Source organism: Chrysemys picta, chromosome 2 (assembly GCF_011386835.1).
Source record: "Chrysemys picta bellii isolate R12L10 chromosome 2, ASM1138683v2, whole genome shotgun sequence".
In the NCBI taxonomy this organism is placed as follows: domain Eukaryota; kingdom Metazoa; phylum Chordata; order Testudines; family Emydidae; genus Chrysemys; species Chrysemys picta.
The window spans coordinates 141,792,031-141,812,194 of NC_088792.1; the positions used below are offsets into that span (position 1 = coordinate 141,792,031).

At 37.5% G+C, this 20,164-nt stretch overlaps 1 protein-coding gene across 9 annotated transcripts in view; it reads right to left on the reverse strand.

The window, feature by feature from the left end:
- Positions 1–20,164, reverse strand: part of CDH18 (cadherin 18) — an 896,035-nt gene that overhangs the window by 356,604 nt on the left and 519,267 nt on the right. Inside the window, exon 2 of one of the 9 annotated variants that reach the window (XM_065584268.1) lies at positions 17,292–17,373. The exons of the other annotated variants lie outside the window; for them this stretch is intronic. The gene's annotated coding sequence lies outside the window, so the exon portion shown is untranslated. The remainder of the gene's footprint in view (positions 1–17,291; positions 17,374–20,164) is intronic. 9 annotated transcript variants of the gene reach the window in all.

The window sequence follows — 20,164 nt, forward strand, 5'->3', positions numbered from 1 at the left end:
AAAAAAACAAAAAAAAACCAGAAATTCACCTAGAAACAGCATTGGTAAAGTGAAGTTAACATGGCATGCTAATACTTTTGGCCTGAGTGCATATCTCCTTTTCTGAACATTAGTGGTAACACAACCTCTGATAAAAAAAACAAATAAACAAAAAAAGACACTTCAGCGTTAAGGTTAAATATACCAGAAATGTAAAACTTTGAATGTATGGAAATTCACCATATCTCTGACCCTAAAGTGAGATTTGAATCAATCAGAAATTCATTCTACATATTCACCTGTAATAAAAGTTTCTTTTGTCAATGAACATAAAATCCAGAGTGCCTTAATTGTATAGTGGTGGGGCATTTTACAGTCATATTTAAGGACATAGTAAATAACTTAAAGGATTGTACCGTCTGATTCCCATCAGAGCCACGTCACACAAATCTAACATATCTCCATATATAAATCTCTTATGTCCAAATCATGACATTAGAGCCCTTATTTTAAAAAAGCTAGTGCTAGTGTGCTGACAAATCACTACATTTTATATAGGAGACGGATGGATATATATGGATAAAACATGTTCAAAACGGTGTTCTGAAGTGCATAGTTTTGATACTCTACATACAAAGAAAGGATTATTGCAGGCTAGTAGCAAAATGAAGGTCGACTTTAAGCTTATTTGACTACCATAACTCTAAAATTCCATGCATTCAAGGTTTCTTGTAACTTTAACCTGAACTCTGAATTTCCTAAGTGTTTTTGTTTGTGTTTGTGTGTTTGTTTGAAGTTTTAGGATTCTTGAAAGGCTATACACACTCAAACCATTGGTACGTGCCTGCAACTTTACCATCACTTTAACATAGTTGGCTTTTTGTTTTGCTTTGTAACTTATGATTATTTAGCACTTACATAGTGACTCCTATCTGCAGATCTCAAAGCTCTTCCATTCAAATATCTCAGCTATTATTAAACCTCAAAATCACCGCTGTGACATAAGTACTGCACCCATTTTCTAAATGGGGATACTAAGGACACAGGTCAAATGACATGCCCAATTCCATGAACCAAGTCATTGTCAAAGACAGGATTAATACTTAGGACCCAGTTCCTTCTCATATGATAAGATGAAGTCCCACTGTCAGTAGAGAGAATTACTCTGATTTTGAAGAGGGAGAACTTGTCCCAGGTCTCCTGACTCTCAATCCTGTTCTCTAATCACAAAACCATTCTGCAGAGATACATATAGCTATAATAAAATGTAAATACATGGTGATGAATACACCTTGATCTTAAACAGTGATCTTGAAATCTTGGAATATAGAATGAGATCAATGACAGTTTTAGACAGACAGGCCTAATGTATAATGGCCATATTAAGCAATAAAAAGCTAATATAGAGCATCATAACCACAGAAATAAAGCATTAGATAACAGTAACATGAAACAACAAAAACTCTATCCTCCTAACCTTATAAAACATAATCCTTCACTCTTTACGTGGGCAAAACTCCCACTGTCCGGAATTTTATAATACCTTTGTCACTCCAAGGTTATATTTATCTGTTTGTTTATTAATACATGAGCAGCTGCATTACTCTCCAAAATAAGTAGTTATATTTCATCAATTCAGCAAATGTCAGGTAAATAAGGGGTAAACAAATGCAAAGCTTGTTTAATAATATGAGAAGGAAGAACTGTTCTTGTTCAGAAGATGTTATTGCTACAAAATAATGACAGAGAGGCAAGGAAAAGAAAGAAAAGAAAAGGAATACGATCACACGAAAATAAAAGGCTCAATTTCTCCTCTCCTCCACCCCCAATAAATTGGGCAAATACTCCATTCAAAGTGGCTATCAGAAACTTGCTCTGTCTGTAATTTTTGGTAGCTAATCTGAATATCTCCATAAATTTATGATAACAACTGTGGACCTGATTTTCAATGGATGATTCCAAAATGGATGTTAAGCATCTCTTCTGTAGCTAGGGATTCTACCAGCAACCTAATCCCTTAACGCATTCTCTAAGAACACACACAAATGTGCAACTTTTCAAAATGAGTATCTGAACTGGATAAATGCCAGGTGTTTAAACTATCTGTTTATAATTAGTGTTAAGGCATGAATTGAATTCTTGAAGGAGTAAACATGTTCTTATTCTGATTTTTAGTATGCAAAAATCATCCTACTGAGTTATCTTTTTGACTGGCACAATGTAATGTGTGACTTGGCATGAGGTGTAGCACCAGCTCAGGCTAACTGAAAGCATTTACTCCCACAATGGTACAGAAATGGAAGCATAACACTCTGTGATGGATAGGAAGATACAGCATGTCATCACTACCATTCCACAGTATTGCATGCTGAGGATTAGGAAAGGAACACTTTACTCATACAAGTAACTCTGTTAATTGCAAAGCAAATACTCCTAACAAAGAGAAAAGATCCTGCAGTATATACTTCAATGTGGCGTATTCATTCTGATATGATTTATTTTCTAAAATTATAATTATATATGGCATTTTTTCTTCTTTTTACAGGTTATAGTATTGGTTATAGTTCTGGCTATACTACAGAACCTGCTATAGTTCTGATTGGAGAAGCACTATGTTAACATGAAGAGCTTACACTTTCCCTTATGGAGTCTCATTTACACAGTCCTATAATCAAACAAGCCCTGGACAAAAGCATATGTCCTTTCAAAAACTACTCAGATCTTGCTGATAGCCGTAGGCATAGTTTTACTTCTATATTTGGGGGTGCAGTCCAGCTAGGCCAATGGGGCAACATGTGGGAGGCAAATTCTACACCTACCTGAGGCTTGCAGTTTGAGAAGGCAATGCCTTTCCACATCCTCCCCACAAACCACACCTAGGCTGATAGCATAGTACTATCTATTATTCCTTGACTAATAGAATAAAAATATGTACTGTTTTTTTTTAAATAAAATTTCCATTATCTCTATTATCACTCTATTATCAATAATTGACTAATTAAGCAGTGATTCTTATAAAAACAACAAGGAGTCTGGTGGCACCTTAAAGACTAACAGATTTATTTGGGCATAAGCTTTCGTGAGTAAAAACCTCACTTCTTCGATAAGTGATTCTTATGGCATTATCACTCTGTTATCAATAATTGACTAATTAAGCAGTGATTCTTATGGCATTAAATGGAAGTAGCAATGTATCAACTTCATTCTTTGTGTAAAGTTAAGAAAAGCCATGTTACTCATGGGAACAACTCTTCCAGCATAGAAACTTATCAAGTGCTCTAGAACACAGACACTGCTAGATATTAGCTGAAAACTTGGAGAATGCAGTGCTGAGAGATAAGCCTGAAGGAATGAAATGTAGCTGGAATGTGATGGCTAAAAGCAGTCTGTGGTGTCTCCGTGATGAAAGTGCAAGGAATTGTATTATGAAGAAAGAAAATCCTAAAGATCTATTCCTCAGTAACAAGTTTCCACTGTCAGTGCTATTTATTTCATGTAGATAATTCAGTTTTTGCCTTTAAAAAAAAATAAAACAGGCTAAAAAAGAATTCTGTTGAGTGAGGCCGGGCTTTTCAAATGAACCTGAGAGAAGTAGGTACCCAATTCCCATTACAACAATAAAAAATAGCTAGCAATTGCATATTAATGTGATCCTTGTGCTTCCTTTTTCTTTTACCCTGTGTTTGTAACCATTTTTCATCCCATTGCATCTAACTTAGGACCCAGTCCTACAAACCCTCACTCATCTGAGTTATCTTTTATCAAACATATTGTTCCTTTCAAGTCAAGGATAAGGGTAAGGACTACTCATGTGACTCATATTGTAAGGGTAAGGACTACTCATGTGACTATTATTATTCAGGAGCAAGCCCTTAGATTTTAAATTTCTCCAGGCAGGGACATCATTCTCTATTTTTCTCCACCGATAAGAAGAACAGCAGTATTCTAGAAGGAAAGAAAGAGCCATCTGTCTGTTTTAAAACATCATGGATCACATTAACATATTTTATTCGTAACCCGAACCTGAAATGTCAAGTAAGAGCCTACTATTATGAACATCATCACTTCCCTTTTCTACGCTGAATTTTCTGTCCTGAAGTACTGAAGTTGACGATTCCTACATGTTAAGCTTCAGTACTTGCAGTTCTCTATCTTGAAGATGACATCCTGCAGTAACGCATTTGTTTTGATTGGTTGCCATGGAAATTAAATGAAGGGTTCATTCAACACTGCTTTTTGTCTGTTCTCTCTTTTTCACACTTAATAAAAAAAATTGTTAGCATAGTCATTCTGCAAACTATTTTTCTTTCAGATTGTTATAGCAAGTGACTAACAAAAAGAGCACTTCCCCCCACTCCCTTTAATAATTTTAAATATGTCTCATCTTTCATTGACTCAGACACCATTAAAGGCATCTTCAGGAACATTTCCAAACACATTGGTAAGTGCTGATTATTAATTACTCTCATGTCCCAAGTATGACTAGCAGACAAGACTAATAAGCAGCTGTGTAGGAATCTTTCAATCGTGTTTCTAAGGGCATGTTTACACATACAGTGCTGCAGCGGCACAGCTGGTGAAGACATTCTATGCCAATGGGAGAGAGCTCTCCTGTAGGCATAATAAAACCACCTTTGCAAATGGCGGTAGCTATGTTGGTGGAAGAAGCTCTCCCACAGACACAGCGCTGTGCACATGACCATTTATGTTGGCGTAACTTGTGTTGCTCAGGGGCAGGGGGGTTTACTCACACCCCTGAGCAATATAAATTATGCTGACATAACCTGTAGTGTAGACATAGCCTAAGCTAATCCAGAAGTCTCTCTTCATCCCATTTCTTACCACCCCAGTGAAGCTTGTAGTTTTCTCCCAAAGCACTGTGCATACTATAAGGTGCCCCTATAAATGTCCACTGTTTGCTCCCCATATGTTGGGACTAGGATAGCCTAATCTCCCAATGCAGTCTCTCTTCCCCGCAATTTTCCACACATCCTGTTACAAATCAATATGTAGGAACCAGCAACTGCCTCTAATCAGATGAAGCCATAGTCTTCTGATATTGACAAAGAGACCCAAAACTTAGAGGTTTATAATGCTTTCTCAATGATGGAAAATTAGACAACAATAATAACTGCAGAATCAGTTTTTGTTTTCTGAAGTTCATGGAATAGTGTCACTCTAGACCACTTTTCACAGGGGCTACATTGATTATATCAGATGAAGATCCTGCCCAAATTGCCTTTTTCTGTAACAGGTTGTAATCTAATGCAAACATACGTGTTACAAGACAACAGTTTAAATGGAAGGAGCAGCTTTGAAATTCACAAACTAGATCGCCATCATAATCTTTAGTTATTAGGAACTCATTCCTAGGACCTGTGGGCACTTTAACAAAGTATTTTAATAACATAATTTACAATAAATTGGCTACATGTCCAATGAAGCCTCAGAGTAAGAAGCAAGGTTGATGGAATAGAAGATTTACTAAAATATCCATATTCAATCTCCCTAAATACATGTAACTAAGCATATAAATAGAGTAGTACCATAATATCACTTGTGCTTTAAGTCACAGGCCAGCATTCAGCCTTGAATAACTGCTCTGTGCACATATCGGGCACATTTCAATGGCAAAAAGCTATGTTAACGCAGAGCTAAAGTTGCTTGGTGGCATATTCTTCCCTTGCAAAAGGTTGAATTGAGCAAAACAAACTTAAAAGTCTAGAAAACATGACCTATGAGGGAAGATTGAAAAAAAAATAGGTTTGCTTAATCTGGAGCAGAGAAGACTAAGAGGGGACATGATAACAGTTTTCAAGTACATAAAACGTTGTTACAAGGAGGCGGGAGGTAAATTGTTCTCGTTAACCTCTGAGGAAAGGATAAGAAGCAATGGGCTTAAATTGTAGCAAGGGCAGTTTAGATTGGACATTAGGAAAAACTTTGTAACTGTCAGGGTAGTTAAGCACTGGAATAAATTGTTTAGGGAGGTTGTGGAATCTCAGTCACTGGAGATTAAGAGCAGATTAGACAAATACCTGTCAGGGATGATCTAGAAGATAATACTTTGAGTGCAGGGGACTGGCCTAGATGCTCTCTCAAGGTCCCTTCGAGTCCTATAATTCTATGATTATATAAAACTTCTACAAATTAAGAAATACACAGTTAAGGTTGCCCATGCAACCATAACACTGCCCTTTTTCAGCAATGCCCCAACACACCTCATTAACACCCACACCTTTACTCTGCCAACCCTACGAGTGCTGAAATGTACAAGTTCTTCTCCTCCTTTTACACTCTGTTCATTCTCACCCATAGAAATCCATCTAACATGACTAAAGGACAAAAAGGAGGGGGAGGGAGGAAAGTTGCCCAAGCCACCTTCCCTCTATCCTTTTTAAACAATGCTGCAACATGCACATACTTATATTGGCTTTTGGCACTATAAGATTCAGGAGGTTCCAGGGGGTGGTGCTTGCAGGCTTGGGCAGCACATGTCCCCCTCCGCCCAGGGGTACGCAGAGATGTGCCAGCAGCTGGCGCTTCCGGGAGCAGCATGGGGCTATGGCAGGCAGGCAGCCTGCCTGAGCCCTGCTGTGCCCCCGGCCAGGAACCACCTGTGGTAAGCGCCTCCTGGCCGGAGCCTACACCTCACATCCCCTCCCGCACCCCAACCCCCTACCCCAGGTCAGAATCCCCTCCTGCACCCAAACTCCCTCTCAGAAAGAAACTAATATAACAGCTATTCTAAGGTAAGAAGTAGGCTATTTTGAATTAACTTAACTATATTCTACATGTTTTAAGACTGAAATGTAACCAAAGAACGGCTTTATGTTAATTAAAAGGCAAGTTTAATACAGACGCCCCCCGACTTACACAATCGTTTCATTCCAGAAAGCCTTGCGTAAGTCGAATTTTGCATAAGTCGGAAATGTATACGCATATGTTACACAATAAAGAAAGATTACTGGCGTAGATTATATTCCAGAGCAACCTGATTATTCTGTTTCTGCTGTGGCAAGGACATTACTTACATAAACAAATTGTGTAATAAATAAATAATGACATCAACAACAAAATGAGACAAGTGGGCTTTTCAACTTGAGTGGTTTAAAAAAACAAAAAACAAACAAAAAAAAGAGACTTTCACACCTATGTCCAGGTATCCTGCTAATGTCTTTGATGAGACTACTCACAGGAGGAAGAGTTTGCAGAATCACATTTGGTTGTAAATAGGGATTCAGTGTGAGTTAACACTAACCACTTCTAGTCATTACATGAATTTTAAATGCAGCTCTCTCCTCTATCCTACAGTGAAAAAAAATGCACAATGTTGTCTCTGCACATTCAAACTAGAAAGAAAGTGCTACTCCAGTTGCCTAGAGTCAATAATGTGGCTGTACTGTTCCTGATTTCATAGTTAAGGTTGAGTTGAGTTTTGCACTGAAAGCAGAAATATATATTACACACACACACACACACACACACACCAAATACAATCTTGTCATATTTGTCCACTGCATTTTTTGCTCATTAGTGTATTTTTAGTTGTTTAAATGTCCTTTTCAGTAACATTAAGCAGATGAATATTTCCTTATTTTTACGTTCAAGAAGCATAAAAATAATGCTAAATTGCCAACCTAGTCTGCCTCCTGATCAGACTCAGAGTCATGTTTTATAAGATGCACAGTAAAATATTTAAATTCTGAATAATGTGAACTTCAATTGACACAATTTTAAGTGGTGCTTGGTAGGAACATTAACCTTCATTACAAATATTCATCAAAATATACGGCACTGAGCTAGCATCCACCAACAATGCATCATTTCCTTAATAGGGATATTCAGCAAGAGTTTATTGAAGCATAGTTTACCATTCATGTAATATTTATTCCAGTGGGAAACGGGATTGGAATTAGACAAATTGTTACACTGTGACTGTTGTAGATTAAATGTTGTACAAATAGAATACTAATGAGAGAGCAATGGATTAGAAACACATATACTTCATGTTAGCTGACATAGCTCTCTCCGTGCTTGTAAGGCATATCTACTTCAATATCTACTGTTCATTTCCTGTGATCAGTGACCTATCACTTCCTGTCCTGCAATGAACCAGTATTAATCATATCTCAGTGCCACTAGGTACACATTATGTCCCTAAACTGCAAAAGTCATTTCCTAGGATCAAATAAACCAGATGTCATTACAGGCTACCTAGCCAGGTAGTGCTATAGTTAACCCTTACAGAAAAATCCCATGAAATTTAATGGGAATGAAACAAAGAGTGCCTTACTAAAAGTTAATGGGGTCCTGTAGAAATTGCTCTAAAAATCAACAGAACCCAGTTGTGGAACCAATAGTCACATTGGTGAGCATTTATCAGAACCTTAGATTTGTATTTCCTTGGATATTTTACTGGACTTTACTCAACATTCATTTAATAAGAGTATTTTCAGATTAGGTGGGGTTGGATAATAGCAGAACGTTTTCATGTGCTGGCAAAGAGCATTCATTAAAACAATCACCCTTTAAGTACAACAATATAGTTCCTTAACAATAAGCATAAGATAACAGAGCAGCATATATAACAGGTGAATATCTCTATTATCTGAAATGTTTAAAAAAGGATTATTGGGAAAGAACAGATGCATCCTTGAAATGGTTGCATATGTTGTTCCCAAGACCTAGGCTGAAAAAGTTGATTAGCCCCTACTAAGCAGTAAATCCATCCTAAGCTTCTGTTCAGAGTGTAAACCAGAGGGTTGAAAATAGTTTTTGCTTTCTACTTTGTTTGAGCATTTAGTTGTAATCAAAATCAAAGCATATGGAATATAGCAGGTCAAATCTTTTTTTAAAAAGCTATAGCTATAAAATATATTCTGTTTTATCTGGGTTTATTCAAGATATTTATTTACAAAGCATGGGCTTTGCTCCCATATAAGTCTAGCAAAACAAAATATGGCGGGTGCTAAGCTGCATGATTCATTGCCCTTTTGAGTATCATGTAACACCAAAACACTCAGATGCATACAGACAATGCCTTTAACAGAGTACCTGCAGAGAAGCTTAAAGGCTTATTGAAAACTGCAATCTAGGCGGAACAAAGAAAAATTGGTCCATCGACTAAATAAAGTATTAAAATCTACACTAGTACAGGGGCTGTCTGGTAAATACTGTATATGTAGTTTATTACCCTTTATTCTTGTTTTCCCTTTATTTTTTTAAACTTCAGTGATAAAGAGAGTCCAGCTGATCAGTCAAAGGCAGCTTTTCTGCAGCTGGCTGCAGAGATTACCTTATTTTTTATTTAAACCTTCTGAATAAATAGACTTGACATGTTTGGACAAAGCACAATACGGATCATTCCACAATGGCTGTTCAAGCAATATTCTCAACTACTAAAAGGTTTCACACCACATGATTTACCAAAGCTTGAGGATTTTAAACATTTATTCACCAACTCATGCAGTACAGGGGTGAAAAAGTAACTAAGCACAACTGTTCATACTCTTGAGAGTGAGGTTATATGATTTTCTAAAACTCCAATACTGTACATTCAGTTCCCGGCTCTGCCACAAACCTCCTTTGTGACATTGGGCAACTCACTTAGGATGCCTCAGTTTCCCAGCTGAAAACTGGGGGTAGTAATACTTCCTTACCTGCCAGGGGTGTTGTAAGGATAACTACACAGACTGGGAAACTCTCTCAGACGTATTGGTGAAAAACACTATTTAAGAGATAGGTAATGTTTTTGTAATAAATGCACACAACATACATGGAAAATATTAAGCTAACAATATTTAAGTAATATAATGGCACTTCCTACTCAAGGGTTCCATTTCCAGTTTATTAGAGCACTAAAATATACTTTTATTTATTACAAAAAAGTCAATTGCTATACAATATAGTTAAAAAAAAATGAAGCCTTGAACATAACCAGATTCTACTCCCCTTGCTCTTGGTGAGTAGTATCTTACTCTGCAAGCAGTCCAGTTGGAATCACCACCAATGCATCATACTTAAAAATACCTTAACTCAGACCTGATAACATTTCTTGGGACTCTTTTGAAATCTTCATTACACAAGTAAGAAATAATATTTTAAATCAGAAGTATACACCCACAGGAAGAGTTCAATCATGGAACTATAATCAGCTAATGATGGGTGGGTTATGTAAGTCAGAAGGAGTTATAGTGAGTGAGGGAGTTTTATATGGTGAAGAATTACATAGAAACAAAGGACATGAGACTGGAAAAAACCTCCTGTGTCATCATTCCCATAGGGGTAAAATTTTCTAAATCATCTCATGGACTTAAGAGCCTACATCCCATTTTCAAAAATGACATATCTAGGAGCCCAAGCCCCACTGAAAGTCACTTTTGAAAAGGGGACTTAGGCTCCTAATTCAGTGAGATGCTCAGGAAAAGATTTTTAATACATCCCTTGTTAATTTCCAGACTTTCTAATATTTAGGATTTTTAAAAGATGTAATGTCTTTTTGTAAAGTAGAATATTACTGTAAAATGATACTTTTGGGTTGTTAGCTGGGCTCCATGGAAATATAATTTGAACCTTAACTCTTTTAAAACTAATCTTATCTCCAAGCAAGCGGATGGACTAGATCAGTGGTTCTCAAAGCCGGTCCGCCCCTTGTTCAGGGAAAGCCCCTGGCGGGCCGGGCTGGTTTGTTTACCTGCTGTGTCCGCAGGTTCGGCCGATCGCGGCTCCCACTGGCCGCGGTTCACCGCTCCAGGCCAATGCGGGCTGCGGGAAGTGCGGCTAGCACATCCCTCGGCCCGCACCGCTTCCCGCAGCCCCCATTGGCCTGGAGTGGGGAACTGCGGCCAGTGGGAGCTGCGATCGGCCGAACCTGCGGACGTGGCAGGTAAACAAACCAGCCCGACCCGCCAGGGGCTTTCCCTGAACAAGCAGCGGACCGGCTTTGAGAACCACTGTACTAGATGACCTCTTGAGGTCCCTTCCAGCCCTACATTACTAAGATAACATGATTTATTACGGGCACTGTCTAGCCTGGTAAGTTATAATAATAAAAGCATTCCACCTCCTCTTCAAATATCATGGGAAATGTGTATATATATATATAACATACATATGTATGAATATACTTGAAATGATCCTGAGTCAGGTATCCTTCATAACATAAGTTACCTCTTCTTGCTTCTAAGTCAGAATTTCTCTCACTTTCAAAAATCAAACATGAGCCAAAACAAAACAAAACAAAAACCAACAAAAAACCCACCCTCCACCCAGTTACTAGTATATATTTACCTCTCCCCAGAAAAAGTTGGTTATTTCAGCTTGATGCTGAGGCTGGATACTTCTGTGCTCAGCTTATGACTTTTAGCCTCTGGTGTGCACAGTCCTTCATCCTCTACACAAAAGCAATCCATCACTTCAATTTTGAAAACAGTAGGACAAAGAAAAACCTCACAACTAAACTTTCTATTTAAAATGTGGGTCTCTCACACTTGGTCTCCAACAAGCGATTATGAGAAGAGGGCTTTTCACTTCAGTGTTTTGGTGCTGGGAAGTGCTACTTAGTTCATCTGTATGTCATTGAAATGTCCTGAAGTGAATTGCCATGGGAAAAATTCAACTGTTAATGACCAGCTAATTTTATGAGGATATTGGTTGTTTTAAACTACACAAGTTGCCATGAAGTACCAACTGTTTTTGGTTTGAGTGTAACAAAACCCACAAAACTGAAGTGTGAGTAATAGCACCAGCATGCTTGGAGCTTTAATTTGAAATCAGGATTTGATAGCAGTGTCTGGAATCCTGATAAGAGAGTTCCCCACAACATGGAGTGTGGTTTTCATTCAGAAGAAATTCTATACATTTCTAAAATTCTTATTTGTACAGTACCTAAGTTGTATCTCCCCCTCAGTGTTTTTGCTACGCATGATCAAGAGTCCATCTCTTCACTTAAATCCAAAATAAAGACTTAATTCCACCTTCACTAAATTCTGAAATTTACTGTACAGTTAAAAGGTACATTCTCATTCCATTCCTGTAATGGAAAATTCTGGAGTACTGTAGTTCAATAAACTAGTTTTAAATTTCCATCATTTCCTTCAGAGGAGGATTTTGCTGAGTCTTTTAGATAACTGTATCCTTTGCGGTTCTGCTTTGTACATTACACTTTGTACTCCACAGTTCATCCAGTCACATTTTCCATAAAACATAAACAGCCAAAGCTGATTTACCAGCACAGCACAGTGAAGAAAAAAACAACAACCAAAAAATTAAAAAACAGGCCTACCTTAGAGGACCAAATTTTGCCTTTAGTTACACAAAAGTATTTCCAGAGTAACTTCACTGATTTTGATTTAATTCAGACATACACCAATTTAACAGAACAGCATATGCCCAAGAAGTCTGAATAAGATATTCAATTCCAGACACAGGGTACTTCTTGACCACTGTTCTGGGATGATGGCAGTTTTTTTAATCAATGTGTGATTTTTTGGGGGGCTGGTTATATATTTACAATAAAAATGTAGACAAAATATTAACTGCATTTCTCTTATTGCCAATCTAGTTAACTGCTGATCCTTTTACTTTGAAGATATTTTAAACATTGCTTCTGTCACCATTCTCACCCACTCTTAAGAGCAGCATCAAGAGGCAGACACTTAAAAATACTTCAAAAATCTTCAGCGTACAGCTGCGAGCTGTTTCATTCAAATCAAAATGTTAGACTGGTTTCTTTCTCTTTTATTTGAATTTGTCCAGCTACATATTATTAATCTCAGAGATATTTAGATATGGCACTTACAAAATCTTAACATTGGTGTCTATAGTTTCCTCCAAAATGGAAATCAACTAATTAGGAAGGTACGTAAAGCATACAAGGCCTGTATTAATGTTAATCACCTAATAAAAGATTAGAAATCCAAATCCAAAAAAGCAAAGTTCTTCTACCCCTACACACACACATCCCTACCCCCTTAAACATTCTGACAGTAAAGCAAGATGGAATGCTATATTAGATTATATAATACAGAATGGAAAGGAAATGTCTACAAAGTGATGCTCTCTCCATCTTGAAATCATCTTTAAAAAAGCCATAGCAAAAGACTAAGAAAGCCTTTAGCCCAAGGACAGGAGTGAATACAAAGGGTCTTTCAAGCCCAGTCAGCCTATTGGCTCTCAGAAACAGGTGAGAGCCAAAAAAGGCAATGAAAGCACTGGAGAATCCCAATCAATGAGCAACTGAAATGGACTGAAGAGTAGAGTACTGATAAGATTCAGAGCTCAGGAAGTGTCTGAAGTCCATCCAAATATTGTAGTGAAGATCAAGGCCCAGGCACACATATAGAATGGCATTGGCAAAAAGGAGAAGATTGTTTATTTTAAGTCAGGAAACTGATATTTTTCTTTATGGTAAACCAGTCAGAAGAAAATAAAATCAAGTAGTCGATTTATCCCACTCATCCATTTGCTCAAAAGAAATCTGAAGAAATGGATGGAATAGCCTGTTCCAGCCACATTGTGCCAACATGGATTTTACAAGTATTTCCAGTTTGGTACATAAAGTGGTAAATGAGGTGCTGAGTGATTGAACGTGCTGATTTACCAACCAACCAACCAACCCACCTTTCTCTTTTGTATACCAAGTAAACTCTCAAGCAGTGCAAAAGATCAAATGCTGTACTGCAGCTACAGTTTCAGATCCTTGTTTTTTGCATATACAGGTATTTTTAACAGATGAAGACAATAACTTTGAGCCAGGGAATAGGGACATTACCTAATACCCACTAAACAAAGGGATAATTTCAGATCTGCTGTCCCTTCTCTTGTAGAGATGCTGAAGTGTGAGACTATAAAAGGATCTAATGACTTTTGCTATAGAGTTGATTTGATCACCAAACAGGATTTTAGGAAATATTTTCCCCCCAGGACTTATTAGTTCAGTGGCATTGGTAATTATGGCTTCGCTTGGAGCATGACATGCAGAGGAGAAGGCATCAGTATGGGTATTCTCAGTTTCTGCTTTTATGTTTCTTAATAATTTGGAACAGCTGATTATCTCCTGTGGTAGGTAATAGATTTTGTGAATATAAAAAGCAAAAACTTCCTTTTCAGTGGTTTCCATTGAACCTGAAAGACAGATTCAAAATTATGTTTAATGCTTGAATTAGTTCTTAACATTAGTGCTTAGTTTAGTGCTAAAAGTCCTACACGTTGTCTTCACTCTTAACATAGGAAGTCTGTGGCTGAGCCAGAAAATCAACCTATGTCTGCTGGGTTCAATCATTTTCTATAAAATAAATCACCTTTCCTACCTACAGTTAAATTTTATCCTGTTAGCATTAGTGTGTGTGTAAGTGGTATGATTTGAGTACCTCTAAACACGGCAATATCCATCAACCCAACCCATCAAGTGAGAAGGATGGCTATTACCTAGTGCACCTTACCACTTATGCTACAGGACACTGGATCATGTTCTTTGTTATGCACATATTTTCTAGAACAAAACAGAAAACCTGGGGTTGGTAATCCAGATACAAAATGTTGGTGTCTATCAAAAAATCAGATCCATTGGTGCTTGAGCTATAATTTGAAATGATATTTTGGTACTACAGGCTACCGGAGAACAGGTGCATAGCTAAGATTATATTGCCCGCATCTCTCTGTTCATTAGCCAATATATGCTCAGTACATTTTATTTTGTATGTACTTATATGAAGGTATAGTGTACAATAATCTTTTACGTGATAATTACATTATCCATTAAATTAACATATTGTTCTCAATTCCAGACACTTGTGTCAGTAGAATAAAATCACCTTTTCATTGTGAGGCGGTCACACACGATCCATGGTAACACATTATTACCAACTCATTTGTTCTTTGTTAGTACAAAGGTTTTAATATCCTTGCTATAAATGACTTATTGTCTTGCACTTTGAGGACAGCAATATAAACACAAGTATTAAAATTTTATGTAAACAGCTGCAATATACTTGGTGCCTACTATTTTTTATAATAGTAACAGAAAAGCAAACAAAAATACATCATAATAAATTCAGAATGGGACTACTAAAAATCTTATAAGGAGATCTATAGTACTGTTTGTGAATGACACTTTCCTTGTATTTTAATCTTATACAAACCAGAGTGGTTGTGACTTACCCTAACAGAGAGTAGGGTTTGGATATATATGTGTATGTGTGTGCATTGCGGTAGGATCTAGGGTCCCTATGGACCAAGACCTATTCTGTTACACACTGTAAAAATATAGAACAAAGAGACAGCTCCTGCCCCCAAAGAGATTTAATCTAAGGAGGGCTGGCCAGGAAACCAAAGTTGAGTTCTGCAAAAAAAAAAAAAAATCAAGTTTTTTGGGGAAAAAAGTTGTCCTGAACCAGGACGAAAATCCCCGAACTAAAGAATGGCATTGAAATCCTTTAATATATCATTCTGGAAACACAAAAATGTAAGGACAAAAATGTACTGCCAGCCTGGTGACCTGTAGTGGAGCCAAGGACCATGGAAATACTGTCAGTCCAACACTGAATAGCAGAATTGAAACTGATTACGCTTGTCAACAGAGAGGTCTGTCTATTAGTCTTGCAAGCCCTTAAAGGCAGGGACCAGCACAGTGGGCCCCAATCTAACTGGGGACTCTAGGTGACACCCTAATGAAAATAATAATTAATAATAATCATACAAAATACAACGATCTTCAAGGAACACATCAGTAGAGAATTTATTATGTTTATTAGTTAAAAACAACTGTGTGTGTGCATGCAAAATGTAACTTTGTGTGATCTCTGTGACTCCTCCCAGAAGCCCTACATGACCCTCACCGTCCCCTCTTTCCGGGGGGTAATGACCCACTTTTGGGGAAGCTCTGCTGTATTGTTAAAGTTCTCAACGTTCCTGTAATGTTATCTGAATCCAGGTGAAACTGCACTGGGACTTGTTCTTTCATGTCAGAAGTATTTCACGCTTTACAGATAAGGTTTTGAAAGTATAGCTCTACACAATGGTTAACTGTATCACAGATAAAGACAACATCCAAGGCAGCTCCTCAAAGCTCCTCACATAATTAGCTCTATGCTTTTAGTATAATTAGCCTGATAATGCAGCATGTCTGTAGTAACTGAGAATGATGAACTCTCACTTACCTTAACAGGGCAGAAATTACCTTTCTGATTAGTCTGACCCTTAAGACCACAATCTAGAACATCAAGGAACATGTATATGTATGCATTCAGCTTATGAATCCTCTCAACATGGATTTCAACAGCCTACCACTTGCAACTGCCTTCCTAGATCTCTGGGGGAAAAACTAGGCAGCCCACTCGTCAGGTGACTATAAAACTCTGATTCTCAGCGTGGGCAGTAAGGGCAAGAGATATGATATAGAAAGACGGTGTGTCAAGTAAAGTGGGTCAACCATGTAGAAAGTTAGAAGTGTGCCTGGACATGGCCACTGGGATTTTTCACAATTAAATGGACCTTCCTTGTAGCGTAAACACATATGTATGAAGCAACATTGCCACACATGCAAGTTCCAAAGGGTTGTTGGCATATCCTAATGCTAAACCTCAATAAATATATCAAATGCAAACAGCCAGGAGGTTGTATTAAAATTCCTTGCAAGCTGTATGTTGTTGAGCTGGTGGCAGCTCACACACATAAGCAATTTCTACAAAATATCACTCAGGAACTGTTTTTCATTATAGGTCCATGTCCCTCAGCTTACAACACTATCTGATAGGTCACTGCTTCATTATATTATTTTAATGATGTTCTCAGAAAGGAAAATGCTAACAAGAACTAGACAGCATTTTTCCTCACATATGCCACATCACTGACTATCGTGAAGGTGATCCAAATAGTCTCCTTGAGTCCCTCCTCTGAGCTCAGGTATACAACATCATGTTTGTATTTACTTGAAGTTTTAGTTTACTATGAAAGCCCTGCTAACCATTTTGTCTCTTGAAAGAAACAAAGGAAGTTCAACAACTGGTTTAGATTTTTCAAAATATCACTTATTAGCATGTTTGTGCAAATACATATAAAACTCATTATTTGCCAAAATGTCAACATTTTCAGAGATAACAGACCTTGGGAGGCAGGCCAGTCCTCGCCCACAGACAACCGGCCAACCTTAAGCGTATTCTCACCAGCAACCACACAACGCACCATAACAGCTCTAACTCAGGAACCAATCCATGCAACAAACCTCGATGCCAACTCTGCTCACATATCTACACCAGCGACACCATCACAGGACCTAACCAGATCAGCTACAACATCACCGGTTCATTCACCTGCACGTCCACCAGTGTTATATACGCCATCATGTGCCAGCAATGCCCCTCTGCTATGTACATCGGTCAAACTGGACAGTCCCTATGTAAAAGGATAAATGGACACAAGTCAGATATTAGGAATGGCAATATACAAAAACCTGTAGGAGAACACTTCAACCTTCCTGGCCACATAATAGCAGATTTTAAGGTAGCCATCCTACAGCAAAAAAACTTCAGGACCAGATTTCAAAGAGAAACTGCTGAGCTTCAGTTCATTTGCAAATTTGACACCATCAGATAAGGATTAAACAAAGACTGTGAATGGCTAGCCAAGTTCAAAAGCAGTTTCTCCTCCCTTGGTGTTCCCACCTCAACTGCTAGAAGAGGGCCTCACCCTCCCTGATTGAACTAACCTCATTATCTCCAGATCGATTCTTGCCTGCATATTTATACCTGCCTCTGGAAATTTCCATTACATGTGTCTGACAAAGTGGATATTCACTCACGAAAACGTATGCTCCAGTACATCTGTTAGTCTATAAGGTGCCACAGGACTCTGTTGCTTTTTACAGATCCACACTAACACGGCTACCCCTCTGATACTTTCAGAGATAACAGTTATTATCTATGTTTATATAGAGGGGAATGCTATGCTATCTAAGACATTACTGTATATTAACAATTAGCAAAGGAAGACACTTTAATGGTGACTCTTATACATAAACAGATTGCCACAAAAAGGAGCTACACTGCTGACATTATCAACTTAATGCAAATCAGCATGGATTGTTCTGCAACATGAAAGATTGATGGAGAGCAGGCAAAGTGATGTATTTTGTGATGCAGGCATAGTTTCACTATAAAACATTCCAGAAAGCCTCTATTGCTCATCAGACAAACAGGAGAACAAGAACTTGAGCAAATACATGCGCACACACCAAGAGAATGAAGACACTCCAAAGATTCAAGATCCTATGGGGGCAAATTGATAGACAACACAAATTTTTTTTATAGATATTAGAGACCAAAAATGTATAAACATATAATTGTTAAAAGAGATGAGTACAGACTCAGGATACAAACACAGCCACATTTAGGAGAAGTCTAGATCTAAAATGGGATATGTATTATGTGCCTTGGGCCTATCTGTAGATAAAATTACATTTTTTTCCACTGTGCACTAAGAAGTGTCAAATGCACAAGAGCTTAAGGAGTCTTTAGCCGGAAAGATAAAATGACATTCCTTATTGCCTTTTAAGCAACAGGCTTTTTTACCATAACATTAACACAGAAATGTTACAAGGAGAAATAGTCCTGTTTACTATGCCATGTTTTCCAGTTGGTGTACAGCCGCAGTTGTAAGCCATGTAAATATTAAGACATGATAATAGTCTAACTGTTCCGGAAGCCATAGATTGAACCTAGATAGATGTCTGGTTCAATCCCCAAATCATAAGACATGTCATAATATGGAATGTACTGTATATCAGTCTTTAAAAGTGAAAAAAAGTTGTGATGTAAAATGTCATTCTTCGGATGTGCAGTATGAGCTGGATTGTTATGATCCATTATCCAAAATAAACTATATTTAGGAGCTATATGAAGACAGAAAGTATTTATAACACTGAATAAAGGAGTTACAGTAGTGTACTCAAACATTTGAATGACTTCATTATATCAGTGTTGATTGCTTTTTCATATTTAAATGTATTTACCTGACAAATAACTCAATAGAATGAGCAAACAGTGCATAACATTAGAGAAGAGGAGTGTTGACATATGCTACTGAGTTCCACCTAAGGAGTGTGAAACTAAGCAGCTGAGAAAGTGTACTATGGGCTACTCTTTGCACAGGCTGAATTGCAATGCGCCCATCCTCCTTAGATCTATCGGATTAATATTTCCTACACATCACACAGTGACAGTAATGAATAAGTATAGGGAATGCACACAGTGAACACAGATCTGGGATGAAATCTGTTCCCATGTCATATTCAACTAGTCAAAAGATGAGTGGCAAACAAAATCTGGCCGGGCTATAAAGAGTTGTTGTTTCACTGTGACAGTGACAAATATCTTAATTTGTTTTAAAAAAAAAAAGTAAACATATCATTATTTAAATATTGAATAGATTATGGCCATAGAGCTACAGATAAACCCAGAAATAATGTTCCGCTTTAGCAGAAAGTATTAACACATATCACATGGTTTGATTTTCTAATTCATTCTAGCAGTTTTGCGCACACACACACACACACATTTAGTGAGAAATGCCCCTAAATATAGTATCTGTGCACAATCTTAAACATTTTCAGTCACCATGGTATAATACGTAATTGTGGCTTCTAACTTCTAGTTACTAGGAGCAGGCATTGCCAGGGAATGCAAATAAGATTCAGTATGGACACTGAAAATCAAATAGCATGCCATTTTATGCCACTACCATCTGTGGCTAGATTAACAGAAACAATACAAAAGTTATGCATTTATGATAGAGTTGTCAATTTTGTATAAATCATTCAACTGAGATTAGTCATTCAGTATAGAGAGAAAAATCAAATATTTTCTGTGCATCTCTGTACATAGCTCCACTTGTGCTCTGCTTCCAATTTAACGGTCAATCATCAGTAATACTCCATTCAACCTGGGCAAAATTTCATGAAGCAAACCAGAGAGTAAGATGGCAGTTGCCACTATCTGCTCACACAGTAAAAAATCCCAGTTTTCTTCTTGCATCAGGAAGTGTTTTGTATAGTGTGAAAAACAGACAACCAAATGTTTGCATCACAAAGCAACATAATGAATCTGTTGATATAGGTATAAGGTACTTTGTATCAAAGTTTTTATTTTCTGGATGTATGGATAAAGATATTAATTAAAAAGACACTGCT